The following is an 18,300-nucleotide window of genomic DNA, read 5'->3' on the forward strand; positions in this document are numbered from 1 at the left end:
GGAGAGGGTAGTTGCTTCGGTATAGACACTCCTGTACTCAATGAGGAAGACAACCCAACATTCAGATTCACGGAAGGTTCGGGAGGAGGAGCGAGAGCTGAAGGACACCTGAGGAATGCAGATAAAAGAAAAAGGGTCCATCGCAGGAAGCGTTGGGATGAAAATGGACCCAAAGTTAGTGCTCACAACTCCGGAAATATTCAGCTGCCCAGCAGTAACAATGAACTTTCTTTTGGAGCTAATATACATCCAGCCAAAGTTTGTGTTAATACCATTGATAGCAACACTGTGAAGGAAAACCTGCTTCCTACCCCTCTTGTGAATAGTGAACCAGCTCCAACAAAGGACAGACAAGATCCTCTGCAGTACCACAACTGGATAGTAAATTGGACGGCTTCAACCGCGGGACCACATTCACAAGGTCACCAACATTGGGGAATCCAGCCAACCGAACCGTCCAGTCAACCCAATATGGCTATGGATGCTTCGCCAAGGGACATGAATATTATGAATGAAGATGGTGAAAATGATGAACTTCAGGCAGCAGCGCCAGCCTCAAAGGCGCCACAGTCACAATGAGTCTACTTTCATGGAACTGTCAGGGTATAGGCAAGAGCCTCGACAGCAACAAAATGCAGTATCTTGCCAAGCTCTTATCATCAACCCAAGCCAAGGTATGTTTTATTTCGGAAACTAAAACTTCTAGGTTTAACTCTAACCATCTCACTAACAGATTTTCCATGGCAAATAGTTTTGTGGTGCCATCTAATGGAAGATCTGGAGGTTTATGGCTGCTTTGGGACGACGATATAGAGATGCATGTTGTACGTAGTACCCCTAATATAATCCTTGCTACTGTGTTCCATGTTAAAGTTTAGAATCATATGCTCTAGTTTGCCTTTATGGTGATCCTTATCACTGTAAAGATGATGATCAGTGGAGAGAAATCCACTCTTTTGTTCTTCAAAATCCGGATATCCCTATGTTCTGTATGGGTGACTTCAATGCTTTCATGTATCCCCATGTAAAAAGTAATGATAATGTAAATTATGCTCGCATGTCTACTTTTCATTCCTCTATCAAGAAGTGTGGGCTCTTTGATTTAGGCTATAATGGCCCTTCGTATACTTGGACTAATAAAAGATTCTCTTCTAAGCTTGTGTTTGAAAGAATTGATAGATGTTTGGCTAACGCTTATTGGACTTGTTTGTTCCCTAATGCTAATGTTTACAATCTTCCTATTATACTTAGTGATCATGCTCTTGTACTAACCACTCTGTATTCTAAATATAAAAAGCCAAAGGCTTACTTCAAGTTTGAAAATTGGTGGCTTTTAGAAAATGATTTTCAGGAAGAAGCAATGAAAGTTTGGCGACTAAATTCCCATCAGATTTTCACAACCAGAACAAGATCTCTTACGGGAGCCCTGAAAGTTTGGAGTAAGAAAAAGCAAGATCTTCCATCTAAGCTTCATGATCTTGAACAACAGATTGAAGAAATTCAAACTAAGAGGCATGACCAAGATCTAGCCAAGGAGGAAAAGTTGGTAAAAGATTATGACGCTACTTTAACTAAGCTTACTACTTTCTATAAACAACGTGCCAAAAAACATTGGGCAACTCAAGGTGATAGAAATACCAAGTTTTTCCATCTCTCGGTTCTTAAGAGAAGAAGAAGAAATAGAACTGCTACAATTACCAATAGGCATGGCCAAATTCTTTATGATCCTGATTCCATTGCTGACTGCTTTATTGCTTATTTGAGGGATCTTTTTAGCACTTCTCATGCTAATAATCATGGTACTGTTTTCAATCATGAGAACCTTGAGACTATTGAGGATGAATTTACTAATTATTGCTGTTCTTATAAATGGGCATCCTTATGGAAATTTTAGAAACCAAAGAGGTATCAGACAAGGATGTCCGATGTCTCCATATCTTTTTATACTTGCTGTCAACCAACTCTTCGTAAGCCTGCAGGAAGCTCTTCAAACTCGTGACTTGCAGGGGGTAAGATTAGGTCCGAATTGTCCTCCTATACACTCCATTATGTTTGCAGATGATCTCATTGTTTGTGGAGACGCAACCAACAACGATGGTCAGGTTATTAAACAAGTAATTCAACGTTTCTGCCAGGATTCAGGACAGACTCCCAATTGGTCTAAATCTGCTATACATGTTAGCAAGAATGTTTCTAATATTCAGAAAGAAAGAATCAAATACCTTTTTCCTGCTCAAGATATGAATATTGATACTAAGCACTTGGGACATCCTCTCATAATGCCTGGAAGGAATAGATCCGTAGCTTACTCTTTTGTTTTAGATAAGTTGAAATCCAAGTTAAGTACTTATAAGGCTAGCAAAATTTCTCATGCTGGTAGACTTACTTTAATTAAATCTGTCTTCTCTTCTATTCCAGTTTACTACATGTCTAATATTCTCTTGTCTAGAAAGCTCTGTGCTAAGCTCTCTGCAGTTTGAGAGATTTTTGGTGGTTTGGAATCCAACAAGACAGGGGATCTAAACCTCTTTACTTGAAAGCCTGGAGCGAAATTTGTAAACCAGTTAAAGCAGGTGGTTTAGGTATAAGGGATCTTAAAGCTGTTAATAAAAGTTTACTCGTAACTACAGCTTGGCGTATAGTGAACGACAATAGCAGCCTCGATTCTCAAGTGCTAAAAGCTAAATATTTTCATAACACTTCCTTTTGGAGAGGTAAGGCTAGTTTGCCAAAGTCTGCCTTTTGGGCTTCCATTCTAAAGGTCAGGAAAGTTTTGCAAGATTCTTGGCTCATCCAAATTTATAATGGCAATTCTTGTATCTGGTCTTCTCCTTGGTGTCCAAATTGGGAACAAATCCATATTAATCTTAAGGATCAGCCTCAGGGTTTTATTTTCCCTGCTACAATTTCAGATCTCTGGAACCAAGGCACAAAAACCTAGAATTTAGGTCTTATAAACAATCTTTTTTCACCTTCCTTTGGCGAGTCTATTGCTGCTTTACCAATAAATGCATGTTCCGAAGCTGATGAATTAATTTGGAGGCATACACCTACCGGTGTTTGCACCTCCAAAAGCGCTTACCATTGCTTCACTAAGCAAAATTTAGAAGGCCAAATCTCGGTTAGTAGATCTAACTCTTTGTATATTAGAAGGTTATTGCAGGAAATCTGGAAAAGAAAAACTATGCCTCCAAGAGTGCAAACCTTCGCCTGGAGATTATTGAGACAAGCCCTTCCAACTGGAGCTCGCGCGTCAATCAGATCCAAACACATAAGCAAAAACTGCAGGAGATGTGGAAAGGAAGAAACTGATGAGCACCTGTTCTTCATGTGTGAATGCTAGGATTGTTTGGTTTGTTTCTCCTTTAGCTTTCAGGACTGAAGCTGTGCGTCAAGAGCATGTTGAAGACATCATCCGTACAATGCTTTCTAACTACACCAGCCAAGATTCGCTACAGATGATCTTCACCATGCTTTGGAACATTTGGAAAGCAAGAAATGACCTCCTATTCAATTCAAAAGAATGGAAGCCTTTTCAGGTAATATTTGCGACAAACTCTATGTTGCAGGTACAAGAAGTGGAAGCCAAACTCCTGCAAGAACATCAAAAAGTCCAAAACGATGTTCTGAAACCTTTTTGCGAGACAAGAGTGAAGAAAGGTCCCAATATATATGTCGATGCAGCTTGGAAGAAAAATGTTGGAAATTCCAATCTTTATGCAGGGAACAAGATGATGGCTAGACTGGGGATCTTTATCCACATACCGCAACCTTCTAGTCAACATTTGTTCTTTGCAGCTAGGTCAATGGCCTCATCTCCGCTACAAGTAGAAGCACTTGGACTGGAGCTTGCGGGAAAAATTGCACATATTTTTTATTTGCAGGACCCAAATTTCTTCACAGATAACCAAACGGTGGCATTACAGGTTCAACAAAGAGAACAAGCCAAGAGTAACCAGAACTGGGAGATCAAGCCTCAAATCAATCAGTTTCTGCAGTCCACTGCTCAGCTGAATGCAAAGACATACAAAATCAATAGAGGTCTTAATAACTTTGCCCATAGAGAAGCTCAGGTAGCTTATAGTCAAAATAGTGACCAGCATTGCATCTTTACCTGTATGGGTATAAGTCATGATAGTGATAACTGTCCAGTTATAAGGGCACTTCAATCGTTAAGTGAGAATCAGTTCTCACTTCTCTCTGTAACTTGTCAGTGACTTTGCAATAAAATCCTTCAGTTTTCAAAAAAAAAAACTAGGTGTTACAAGGATATGCATGCTAACTGGTCGAGCGGATGCACCAACCTCCTGAAAATTCTCAAAGAACCATTAAGTGAAGTAACAAGAGTGCTAAGATTAGTCTCGACCTTACAAAGGAAGAAAGAGTTGCACCAACTTACAAGGTTGTGCACTCACTACTACAAAACGGTCTATATGCAACGGCGACATCAGTAATGGGTTCGGCGCGACCGTGACCAATGAACAACATCAGTGTCGGTCACGTCCGCGACCGTTACTGATGAACAGAGCGGGGTCTGCCCGTCCCCGCCCAGCCATACATCAGTAGCGGTCGAACCATCATACCTCGCGAGATACATTAGTGGCGGTCGGTTGAGAGGCGACCGCCACTGATGAACCACGCTAACGCGACCGTTAGTGATGTACCCACACTATTATCAGTAACGGTCGCCCAATTTCCGACTGCCACTGATGATCGTCGCGGTTTAAATACGAAGAGCAGAGCCGCAGCTGGTCGCGCTGCGCGTCGTAACGGACCAGCTGCAGCCCCTTCTTCTCCGGCGACGGCGAAGCGCTGCCCGACGGTGCCATGGCCGCCGGCGAGCCCCCCAGGTAGCCCCTCCTCCCTCCCCCTTCCTCCTCTCTCCCCCTTCTTCCTCTCCCCCCCCCCTCCCCGCGTCGGCGGCCGCCGTTTCCTTGGCCAGCGGGCGGCCATGGCCGCCGAGCTCCATTTTTGGAGCTCCGGCGATCGGCGAGCTCCGATTCTCGACCCTGAAGCTTTCCTCTCCCTCCCGATCTATCTCGCCGGCCTCCAATTTCTCTCCGAAGTTCCCCATTTTCAAATTTTTGAGCTCCGACCGCCGGCCAAAATGCGGCCTCCTCATCGTCACCCGAAGCTTCCCTCTTCCTTGTGAGCTCTCTCTCCCTCCCGATCTTTCTTGCCGGCCTCCAGTTTCTCTCCGAATGTCTCTAATTTCAAATTTTTAGTTAGCTCCGGTTAATTAACACCTTAATCCCCTTGTCAATGATTAGGCTAACTATTTTGCTTTGTTTGTTTTCTTGTGTCTTGTGTTATAGATCGAAGGGCCGTTCTTGGATGTACGCCAAGGAAAGAATCAATGCTCGATGGATAACCGAATGGACGGTCTTTTTTGGAGTCGCGAAAGGTGATATGGAACGAAAAGGACTTGTGATGATGCGTTGTCCATGTCGCAAATGTGGAAACACATGCATGATGAAGCCTGAAGATGTTCAAATGCACGTGTTGGCATCGGGTTTTGTGGAAGTTTATTCTCGCTGGACTTGTCACGGGGAGGATGCGGTTGATGTCGGTAGCGGTAGCGAAGATGATGATGTCCCTGCGGTATGATCTGGCGAATGATTCCGAGGAAGAAACAAGGGTCGATGAGAAGGCTAATGTGGAAGGTGAAGGAGCTCCGCGTGGCAGGATTGCCGAAATGCTAGATGACCCGTACCTACGGGACCAGCTGGACGACCCCAAAGATGAGGCAGAGTCTGCTCAATTCAAAAAATTGTTGGAGGACGCAAACACACCCTTGTATGATGGAGCTGGCGAAAAAAACAACGTGCCCGAAGTGACGCTCGAACTTTTGAGGCTGAAGGCAGCATCATGCTGGTCAGACAAGGGCTTCACAAACTTGTTGAGTTACTTTGCTTCGGTTTTTCCACAGCCAAACAAGTTGACCAAGAGCACATACGAGGCGAAGAAGATAACATGCCTGCTTGGATTAGATTGCGTGAAACATCATTCATGTCCAAACGCTTGCATGGTATACATTGGAGAGTACGAGAACCATGAGAGCTACCACATATGCGGTGCATCGAGATACAAGAAGAAAAACGCCAGAGCTGGCGAAGACGATGGGAAAGAAGTGATGAAGGGCAGGCCGACAAAGACTTTCTGGTATCTTACGGCAGGTGGCCGAGTTGAGAGTTGGATGCAGAACATTAAGGACGCGAGGTATCTCGTCTATCACGATCCGGTGCAGGCTGCATTCGATCCTGACAGGCACTACCGTGTGGAGGAAGCTGGGGTCCTAAGACACCCTGCTGATGGGACTCGGTGGAGGAACTTCGACGCGGCATTTCCTGATTTCAGGGCAGAGCCCAGAAACCTGAGGCTCGGTCTCAGCACTGACGGGATAAATCCTTTCGGAAACATGAACAACAAGCACAGCACATGGCCAGTGATCTTGTTTGTCTACAACCTTCCTCCATGGTTAATCATGAAGAGAAAGTACATCCACATGTGCATGCTCATACAGGGTTCAAAGCAGCAGGGAGCTGACCTAAATGCGTATCTACAGCTAGTGAAGGATGAGCTGAAGCAGCTTTGGAACCCTGACAGAGTGGTTTGGGACGCAAACAGGAGGGAGTACTTCACGATGAGAGCAGCGCTTCTGACCTGCATGCATGACTACCCCGCGAATGGAAATACTTCATGCCAGGTGACACATGGCTACAAGGCCTGTACAAAGTGACCACGCAGTATCGTCTTGCATGTTACAACCTGTACAAAGACGAGTTGCATAGGATGTGCTAATGCCTGCACGGCATTAAAGTCCCATCGAACTACTCGTCGAGCATCAAGCATCTAGTTGACATGAAGAGTCACAAGCTATCTGGCATGAAATTTCACAACAACCATCTCATACTCACTCAGTTACTTTCAGTCACAATCAGAGGTATCATGGAGCCGCACGTAAGGGAGACATTTTCTGACTTCTTTGACAGCATCTCGCAGAAGTCAATCACCGTTAGACGATGCCAGATACTGAAGGATAGTATGATACAGATTCTGTGCGAGCTCGAGATGTTCTTCCCTCCATCATTCTTCGATATCATGGTCTATCTAATGATCCACATATGCCATGAGATCTTGTCCCTAGGGCCCTCGTTCCTGCATAACATGTATGGCCCTGAACGATACAACGGGGTTCTGAAGCGATACATTCGTAACGGATCGCGTCCGGAAGGTAGCATACTGGAAGGCTTTAGGGCAGAAGAGTGCATCGAGTTCTGCACGGATTGGTTGGCCGATCAGAAATCAATAGGTGTTCCCGAATCACGGCACAAGGGCAAGCTCGATGGCGAAGGTGGCCTTGGACATACATACCTTAATGTCTATGAAAGAGGAAGGGAAGCTGACTTTGAAAGAGCACATTTGGTTGTGTTGCAAACTGTCGATTGCTGCCGGCCTTATCAGGAAATGCACATGGAACAACTGCGAAATGAAAACCCTAAAAGAGGAGAAGTCTGGATCCACTGGGAGCACAATAAAACATTTGTAGCGTGGCTGAAGAATTATTGGTACGGCAGGGAGACGACCAATGTATCAGAAGAGACGGTTGTATGTTTGTCACGGGAACCTGCTTACCACGTCTCTACTTGGCAATCATATGCGATAAACGGCTATAACTTCTACACTGCGTCTGAGACCGCGACCGACGACAACAGCAAAAACAAAGCGTTCTTCGGTGTTATCGAGGAGATCTGGGAATTGGAGTACACGATCACAAAGATCCCAATGTTCCGTGTAAGATGGACCAAAGGTGACAAAGAAGAAAGTCACAGGTTCACGACGATGGTGCTACCTCCTGAGATCCCTCGTGAACAAGTTGACGTGAGAAAAATCCCGCCAAGAGAGTAATCATGGGTCTTTGCTAAACAATGCAAGCAGGTATTCTACATAGACACCCCGACAAATAAAAGCCGCGTCGTAGTAAGAAGAGGGAAAAGAAGCATTGTTGTAGTAGACGGAGTTACTTCACAAGAAGACTATGAAGGTTTCCATGATCCGACGACCGCCGCAGATGACGAAGAAGCGGAACGCACGATATTAACGAGGAAAAGGAGAGGGAAAAGAAGAAGTGATGGGAGCGAGAGCGAGAAAATACCACAAAAACCCTACCTCAGAAGCAGTTCCGCGAGGAGTCAAGTTATGACTTACCGAAGGAAGGAAAAGCACTAGTAGTTACATTGTAAAATGTACCCGTACTGAATCTTAATGCATACTTTGTACTAAGTGAAATTATGTGTGATCGATGTACTTTTGTATATGCATGTTAGTACATGGCTTTGTCACTCCCAGAAAAAACTAGACAAAATGCATGAATTTATTCATCAAACTTCAACTTTTTGATCTATCTCAACAAGTATGGGAACACATCAGTAACGGTCGCCTTGTTACCCGACCGTTACTGATGTGTGCATGTCACACATCAGTAACGGTCGGGTAACAAGGCGACCGTTACTGATGTTCTGTTGAGCATTGCTCACTTGAGCACATCAGTGGCGGGCGTTTTGTTCCGCGCTCGTTATTGATGATTGAAGGAACATCAGTAACGGTCGCGTTCCTTACCCGCCCGTTACTGATGTGTATAGGGTATATAAGGGAACACGCTGAAACACTTAATCTCATTCTCGCCTGCGCGTCCTCCCCTAACTTGAGAGACCAGCAGTGGGCGCTTCCCTAACCCTTGCGAAGCGCTGCCGGATTTTTGCGCCGCCGCCGCCGCCGTTGACCCTGCGCTGCCCCGAGCCCGCCGACGGCCTCCTCGTCCTCGCCTCCGCGCCGTCTTCCTCCTCCGCCCCGAGCCCGCGCCTCCCCTTCCTCGCGCGGAGCCCGCCTCCGACGGCCTCGTCGTCCTCATCCCCGAGCCCGAGCGCCGCCACCCCGTGTCGTCCTCCTCCCTGACCCCACGTCCTCGTCCCCGAGCCCGAGCACCGCCACCCCGCGTCATCCTCTCCTGAGCGCCGCCACCCCGCGCCGCCGTCTCCCTCCTCACCGAGCCTGCACCGTCTCCCTCCTCCCCGAGCCACAGGTGCGCGCCTCTGCCTCCTTCTCCTCTTCCTCCCTCCCTCTCCTCTGATTTAGCTTGATTTAGGGTTAGGGTTAGGGTTAGGGTTTGGATTTGTTCTTGTTAATTTAGGATTAGGATTTGTTGCTGTTAATTTAGGGTTAGGGTTAGGATTTGTTGCTGTTAATTTAGGGTTAGGATTTACGATTTGTTGCTGTTAATTTAGGATTAGCATTGTAGTTTGTAGTAGTAGATAATTTATATCAAATTAGATGTACATTTCCCACCACACACCAGGGCATGTATACATTGTGAATTTGATATAGTATTGAGTTAGATGGGCACACATATTCTAATAGCTAATTTGTAACATGGATACATTTATTTACCATTGTGAATTTGATATAGTATTGAGTTACAGAGCATTGTAGTGAGCACATTTTACATGATGTTTTATGCATTGTAATATATAGCACACATGAGTATATGCATTTGATAATATATAGTACACATGAGTATATGCATTGTAGTTTTTTATATGCTATATACATGATGTTTTATATGCTATATACATGTTGTTTTATATGCTATACATGTAGTTTTTTATATGCTATACATGTAGTTTTTTATATAGCGGTTTTATATGCTATTTTGGAGAATTGAGTAATGAATTGTGGGCCCGACCATCGTGTCGGGTCATTGGAGAAGGGGCCGGCCATCGTATCGAGGGGGTACATATGCGGGTGGGTTTTTATGCAGGTTTCGAGCTCCTAGTAGAGAAAATTTGCTAGTTTTTTAGCATAGGTCATGTCGAAATATTCGGCCGATATATATTTAATGATTTTGATGGCATAGGTACGAAATGGGCAAGAGTAGTCAGAAACCAGTTCTTGATCGGGAGGAGGTAGATCGTGTCGATGAAGAGTCTTCATTAGGAAAGCAAATTGCCAGCTCTGGCTCAGGTAGCTCTCGTTCAGAAGAGCGCGACAACGAGCGACGGGTGGAAGAGAGTAACCCGCAGCCTTCTGAAACTCCCGCTAAGAAGCCAAGGAAGAAGACACCGAGGGGGAGCCACAACTTGAAGGAGTTTTGTTACGTGGTCACTCGGCACTCTGAGAGAGGCTGCCCAGAGTCGCCTGAGAGGGCACAGAAGGCCTTCGCAATGACCTGTGGAGCCATTGCACGTAAGTATTGCAAGACCACCGACGAGTGGAGTGACATCTCCTAAGTCGTTAGAAACACATGCATCGCGGACGTTGCAAGGAGGTTTCAGGTCACTGACGAGCGGCGCGAGCGATTCCTAGCGGCCGTCCACATAGCATTGCGCAATGGACCTTCTATTTGGAAAACCACCGGTAGAAAGTGGATGGACAAACCCTACGAGATCATCAAGAAGAAATGGCCGTCGGTAACTGATGAGGCCGAATGGGAAAAATTCAAGAAGGAATCGTCTGACCCTGCCTTCATTGCGAAGAGTGAACGTATGAGGGCGTTCGGCACGAGTAAGCCCTTGAACCACAGGCTAGGGAGTGCAGGGAAAGAGGGGAAGAAGAAGGTCTGGCGCAAGCAGGACCGAATTCTCGAGGCGGCAGGCAGGGTGCCTCCAGTGCATGACATGCTGGAGGACCAACGTGCTAGAGAATATGCACGTCAGCACATGACACCTGAGGAGTGGGCGGGCATTGAGCCAATGCAGCCGCGTGTTAAAAATTTTACGGTAAGGGTTCACGTGCATTTATTTGTTTTCGGCATTAATTATGACACTCCTGATCCATATACTCACGTCCTGTCTTATATGATAACAGGAAAATGCCCACAAATGGGAGGAGAGCAAGAGGTCAGGAACCTCCGACAACTCCGTGCAGAGCAAGAGGTGGGAGTCGGCTGTGACCACCGGCTTGTAAAAGGCGGAGCACACGGGCCGTGTTCTAGGGGAAGGAGAAGGGGCCTGATGGGATGATTATTTTCCCGCCTGCTCTGAAGCGAAGCAGGGTCTAGAAAAAGCTCTCCGCTTCTGCTGAAATAATTGAACAAGCTAAGGCGGAGGTCAAGAGGTGTCGCGGGAATATGCAGTGCAAGCCGTCCATCATTTGGTGTCGGCATTGGCCAAAGACCACCCCGCCCTTAACGCCATACTCGGGGGAGGAGTGGAAGGTTTGAGGAACCCTACTTCCTCCTCTTCCTCCTCTTCCCCCATGAAAGAGCACCGCGCTGAAGAGCAGCGCCGCCTCCAACACACGTATGGACGACGAAGACACCTACACCCCAGGTTACAGCCCGGCTCCTAGCATGGACAACCCCCCCACTAGCCAAACGGACCCAAGCGAGGGCATCCGGGATAACGATCTGGGTCTGAGCGACAACATCCTTGTAAGCATACTTTTCAAACTCTTTTTCACTCCTTACCTTCATGAATAAAGATCTTACACACATATGCCTTCTTCTTGTTATGCGCAGGCACCAGTGAAGTGTCGTATCCACGTTGACAAGTCTGGGAAGCCTGTAGGTGCCATTGGCCGCCTGATGTCCAGACAATCACCGCCACTGGTGCACGGCATTCTTATGAACGACGCACAAGTGAGTGTGATGGTGGACTCCGTTGTCGAGGAGCATCGAGATTATGCTATCCCGCTACCTCCGGAGGAAGGCGTGGATATCCTAGGCGGTTGTCCAAACTACCGCATTTATGTGGCCTAGGAGCTTGGTATCTCTCTACAACCAGCGCCGGCCCTCTATGACTCCATCTCCCTCCGCCCACAAAGGTATTTCTCATTCGCCGCTCGGCCTTTCCCCTAGGATACTTCCTCCTGTCAATGCCGGCGGAGATGAAGAGCGGGCAATGTCGATGCCTGCACAGCTCAAAGATAGCCAGACCACAGGGTCGGCATAGGCTGGAAGCGTCCCTCCTACCTTCTCTCTCTTGGGTGTCGCTGAGTCCATGGGTGGCCACAAGATCGATGACAAGTACAAGGCAGAGGAGCGCGGCGGCAAGACCATCAAGGAGTCCTCCAATGTCACTCAAAATGAGATGCACTATGTGCCTGACATAACTGGTGTCTGGGATGACAATAGGCCTGACATTCTCATAAAGAACCCCCGTCAAGGCCAGAGATTCGAAGACGGATCCTATTTCGTGGCTAAGGAGTTTGACCGGGTGCTTATTTACTATCCTGGAAGACCGATGGTCACCGAAAATTCCCTGCGTGACGTGTCTAGAGAGATGCAAGAGCTTCATCGGTTCTACATGCAAGTATCAGTTGGTTCTCAACAGCATGCCCAACAGATCAATGTTCGAATCCCAAAATACTATGGCTTCTTTGACCAAGAAACCGGTAACATTCAGGAACGTCATATCACCGTTAGTGTGGAGTTCAACGAACTGTTCCACCTCTTCAACCGCCAAAAACTTGATATCAACGTCTTAAGGTTGTGATCTGCCTACCAAATAAGAGAACTGTGGCGAATGGAGGTAAAAAAAGTAACCATTTTAGACCCCGCGATGTTCAACTAGGGTGACATCGGTCTTAAGCCAGAAAAGGATGCCTCAAGAATCCTTGCATCTAAATACTTGGTGTCATGTCTCGAGAAATACGCGAACCACGACTTTATCCTCTTCTTTCTTAATTTGGAGTAAGTTCAATTTTATATATGGAACCATTTGTTTTTTCTAATTCAGTCTTTCTTATACACCCTTAGATACTAAAGTTTGTTTCTTTTGAAAACAGAGACCATTGGGCCACACTACTCATTTGTTTGCCTTGGTCCGTGGTGTACTACTTCGATTCACTACTTCCGAAGAAAAGTGTTCGAGGTAGGTTCTGGAAACCCATCAAATCACTCATTAACACTGCCTGGAAAGTGGCGACGAAGGGAAAACTAGCTGGTAAAAGCTATAAAGACGAGCCTCACCACAACCACAGGTTTCCTTGCTAGCAACAGCTGCCCGTCAGTGTGTTCTGTGGCGGCTACTGCTGTCGCATCCTTATGGAGAATGCTAGCATGTTCAAGCCTGAGTGGAAGGGGTCAGCCGCGGCGATGGAAGAGTACTGGCGGCCCCGAATGACAATGGGACACCGACCTAAATGTGTCGTGTATAACATTCAAAGGGAGTTCGCCCATCTCATCAACAATGAGGTCATCAAGCCTAGTGGGGACTTCTACGAACGCGTGAAACAAGTGGTGTCTAGGGTTCGCCCACAACATTAGGACCTTACTTGAAATGAGATACATTTGTATTCTTTATATGCTTCTATGAAATTTTGACACTTTGTAATCAATGTCGTGAAGTGAGATACTTTTGTATTCTTTATATGCTTTAAATAATGCGGCTTTATATACATTTGTATGCTTTAAATGATGTGATGTGATGTGATTTGCTGTGCTGTTATGCGGCTTTATATGTATTTTTATGTGCTGTGCTGTATATACAATTCTGTGTATTTTCTGTGGTTTTAATTATTTTTTTAAATACCGAAAATGTATCAGTGTCGGTCGCTTGACCGACACTGATGTGGCAACGCGACCGTTACTGATGATATATACATCGATGATGGTATATCAGCAACGGTCAGAGCGACCGTTCCTGATGATATGATACTCATTATCAGTAACACGAAGTTAGCAACGGCGGCCCCGACCGTTACTGATAAATCTTTCCGTAGGAGTGACTTAGCCCCATTCCCACCACATGGAGCATGAAAAGAATATTCAACAACACTTGCGTCCACTCACTCACTGGACAAGTACGACGTGTGTCGCGTCACATGAATTGAGTTCGAGCTCTGGCTCATCGTCTTGCATGGTTTTGAGCTTTTCTCGGTCGGCATAATTGGAGTTCGTAAAAGAATGATTCAATGTGCGAGTCGGTTTCTGATTAGCCCACGACAGATCGAGCGGCTATATAATGTGTCGAGCCGCCACCCAAGATTGGAATCTATTCGGTGTTCTCATCATCCATGTTCAATCTGTCACCTTACCAATCTGTGGTCTTTCGGCTTCTCTATTCCGACAACTGTGTGCATATTTGTTTGGCCTCCGGAACCACGTCCCTCGAAATCCTCATTGTGATGAACCGAACCAAAGAGGTCATTGTACAGCTTCATGATTAAAAGATTTTTTTTCACAATTTAGTGTTGGCATTCAATGCTCTGAAAGTTAGTCGTACCAAAGGAATGCATACTCCTTCGGTTTTTAAGGGCATTTTTGGTTTACAGCCTAATGTCGCCACACCTAAACTTAGTCGTGACATAGTATTTTAGTCATATATTGGTTCTGTTACGGAATCCGGTGGATGCACGATCAAGAATGACATCGAGACACGATATTTGTTAACGAGATTCGGTCGAAGCCTACATCCTCAAGCATGACTACGGACGTTCCTCCCCACACAATACCGCAACACCGGTGCCAAGACAAGCCGCCGGCTCCACCCGCGAGTCTATTGCTATTATGTTGTCATAATCTCTTTGGGCTACCCCGCGGTGCCTTTATATGTTAGGCCCGGGTTACACGTGTTCGACTCCAACACCTAACTCTATGCTAATTCCAAGGTCCAATTGTAGCCCTACTCGTACACATATTCGACGCATATCTCAACAAACTCCACCTTGGCGAATATGTCCCTCGCCACCTTGAAGCCGTCATGCACGAACCTCCGTGTACCTTGGACTTGAAACATTAATTATGAGCTCCACTGCTATTTCCTTGACATCACATAACTCCACCTGCAACCGTAGTCTCTTCTTTTTATTCATTAACAGTCAATCCTCCCGACAAAAATAAGTTCTCCAAACTCCTGCCTTGTGTTCATAACTTCCCGGAGTATCTGTTCAACGCCATCACACACCGATCATAAAGTCACCATATTCGACAACACCGATGTATCATCATCCTGGTAGCTTCTTCCTTGATCTATGTGAAAGTCAAACAACTCACATGTTAGGTGCCACACATAAGAGTTACCTGAACTCATCATCCTCGCTATCGTTGACTGTCCTCATGAAACTTGAAGGAATTTCGCCGTCACCCTTGAGTCATCTTGAGTCAAATTCACAGTTGTCTCATCCTTTTCGGATAGTCTTCTACATGTCCCACGGCTATAGCACTCTGCCTCCTTCTGCATCCCATCACCTGCACTTTGCCATGTGCATCGAACATCCGGCCATGTGCTCTCTAAGCCTTTGACAATCCAGACTTTCCAAAAAAAACACTTTCTCATATTCCCCATGGCCTACTCTTGTCCATCACTTCAGACCGTCCTAATAGACCCAGTCACCAACTTGAACCTGGTACTCGCCAACACTGCTTCAGCACCCCTGCACACATGTCAAGCCACTGTCTGACCGCATATGCCTTGGTCTGTTGCTGTGTCCCGTGCTTAGCGCACACCTCGCCGCTATTACCGCGTCGAGCATCCGCAATCTTGGCCAAGATCTACTGGGTAGCATACCCACACCATCTCAGGCCCCATTGCGCTACGTGTTGCCACGCCACAGAATTTGGACACCATCAGCACTCATGCTCCTACGTCATTGTCGCCGATCTTCACCGTCTTCTATTCCGACTGACATCCCCGTCGATCCGCCAGACTGTCGTCTGACCCCAGCCGAACTTGTCCGACTGCAACCGTGCTCCACCTCGCGTCGTGTCATCTCAACACCAAGTGTATTGCTTGACGCCTTGTAGATACACGATCCTCACGACACGCTCCAGGCGGCTACTAGCCTTATACGCACACCGTCTCTCGTCACCTGAAGCCACGCTGCATGCACCCAACATCATGTCAAAGCTCTGACAAACCATCAGTAGCCTGCTCACCAGAGAAACTCCTGAGATCCCTTCACCTCCGTACGCAGTCCTGTCCTTTTTTTTTCTTCCCACGGAACACCGCGCTAGAAAAAAATATGACCTGTGCAACAGATGAACTTGAACTCTGTCTCTAACCTACCGCTAGCTCTCCATGGTTTGTACCCTTGCCTTGGCCTCGCTGAAAGCTGCGTTTATCAGCCATGGATTAACTTTTCTGAGTGATACCATCCCTTGCTTCTTGATTCGTGTCCTACACGGCCTGCCCACCGAAGCCTATTCGGTATCTGCACGCGGAAACTAGGAACCCGTCAGACTCCCCGGCGCCTGCACACGCGCCCCGCGCCGCCTGAATCCGACCTTCACCCCCCTGCCGCTGGAAACAGCCCTGTAAGCTAGCGCCTGCCCTTCACCGCCTGCCTAAAGCTGCTCTTTTTTCTTTCTTTGATCTGTTTTGGATCCAAGCAGAACTCCCACGCGAGCCTTCAGCCAGCATGCAATCCTTTTCCTTTTTCCGTTGGAAAGCGTGCCCAACTAGCCATGGCCCATGGCACATACGTGCAAGAATCCTTCTTTTCTGGTTGCACACCGACTAGTAATGCTCCTCTCTGCATGTCATTGCGCCACGCTCGCCTGCTGTCCGTTTTATCGCCTGACACGAACATGCCTTGGACTCTTTGACTCGGACTTCCAATCCAACCGCTGCAGCCTGTCCCGACGAGTTAATTCCGGTGTATGTCACTTGTCGCATGAACACGCTACCGCCGACACTTGTAACAATTGCACCCTTGTGCAAATTCTATGCACAAAACATGTGTTGCACCCTGGCCACCTGCATCGTCGACACAACTCGTCCACCGTGCCACCATGCCGCCCTGTGCTACACCCGATCCACCGCTATACCGCGATGCATCCCAGCCCCGATCTATCCGGTCGCCCCTGCGTCTGGTCGCGAGCTAAAGCCGTCGTCCGATCCGCGGCGTCTTCCCAGCCACTGTGTCGGCCCGATCACCACGCCTGGTCGATCCTTGCCAACTGCAGCCCATCAAACGGTTCAGGCCACTGAAGTGCCCAACTCCACCAATCGGAATTCCGATCGCCGCCATGCTCCACCTTGCACCGCATTGGACGTTCCAGGGCGCCCGTCGAGCATGATCCTCGCACCTCTCACAAGATCTCCCGCATCCCCTCCACCTCGCTCTGATACCACTTGTTACAGAATCCGGCGGATGCACGATCAAGGATGACACCGAGGCACGATATTTGTTAACGAGGTTCGGGTGAAGTCTACATCCCCGGGCATGACTACGGGCCGCAACACCGGCCACCCTGGGCGCCGGCACAAGCCGCCGGCTCCACCCGCGAGCCTATTGCTATTATGTTGTCATAGTCTCTTTGGGCTACCCCGCGGTGCCTTTATATGTTAGGCCCGGGTTACACTTGTTCGATTTCAACACCTAACCTTATGCTAATTTCAAGTCCAATTGTAACTCTACTCGTACACATATTCGACACATATCTCAACCAATGCCACACTTGTGTCTTTGTCAGACTTTCTTAGCCATATGGTCCACATATTATAGTCATTTTCTTGCCAAATCTTGCCTCACTTGTTATGACTATTTTGTCCAACACACCTTTTTGCGACAGCTGCAATTTGCTGAAGTTAGTCATGTCAAAGCTAGTCATCAACCAAACATGTGCTAAATGTATGTACATGCATGACTTTTGCAGACAAAATTAAAAAGAGAGAGAAAATTGATGTTTCGTTCTCCCGCTCCCGGTTTTTATTCAATTAATAGTATCATTCATCAATCCTCCTCCACTCCATCCTCATCTCCACCTCTTTTTACCAATAGGATGACATCATTGAAATATTTTGCGTAGAAAAAATAAATAAATTTGACCATACTTTGAAATATAAATTTGACCATACTTTGAAATTACCAATTTATCTACAATTGAGAAAACTTGTAGGATCCATATGTATAGGTATAAAGAGATGTCGTAAGGGCATCTCGAGTATTTGTAGGATGGTTGGTTAATTTACCACCTATGATGTGTTCGTGGCAATGAAAAAATGAGGAGAGAGAGAGATGAAAGTTGTATTTAGATTAAACAACAACATGTGCGCTAACTCCAAGATGGAATGAGAGAGCAAATAATTTATTCTCTCACATGCTATTGAGCAACTTATGTACAATCCATTAGAGTTTTGGTACGATACGTTGTTGGTAGATTATTTTTTGGAGAATCATATTTAATTTTATTCAAACTCAACGTCCATTACAGATACATTGTTTTGGATTAAAAAAAAATCCGCAAAACTACAAAGTAACTCCTATAACTAAAAATTACATTGAAATCTTTCAAAGAAATCTTCTCTATGGTATCAATCTTTGCAACAGGAAGTACTGCCAAGGTATCAGTAAAGATAT

Source organism: Brachypodium distachyon, chromosome 2 (genome assembly GCF_000005505.3).
Source record: "Brachypodium distachyon strain Bd21 chromosome 2, Brachypodium_distachyon_v3.0, whole genome shotgun sequence".
NCBI classification, from domain to species: domain Eukaryota; kingdom Viridiplantae; phylum Streptophyta; class Magnoliopsida; order Poales; family Poaceae; genus Brachypodium; species Brachypodium distachyon.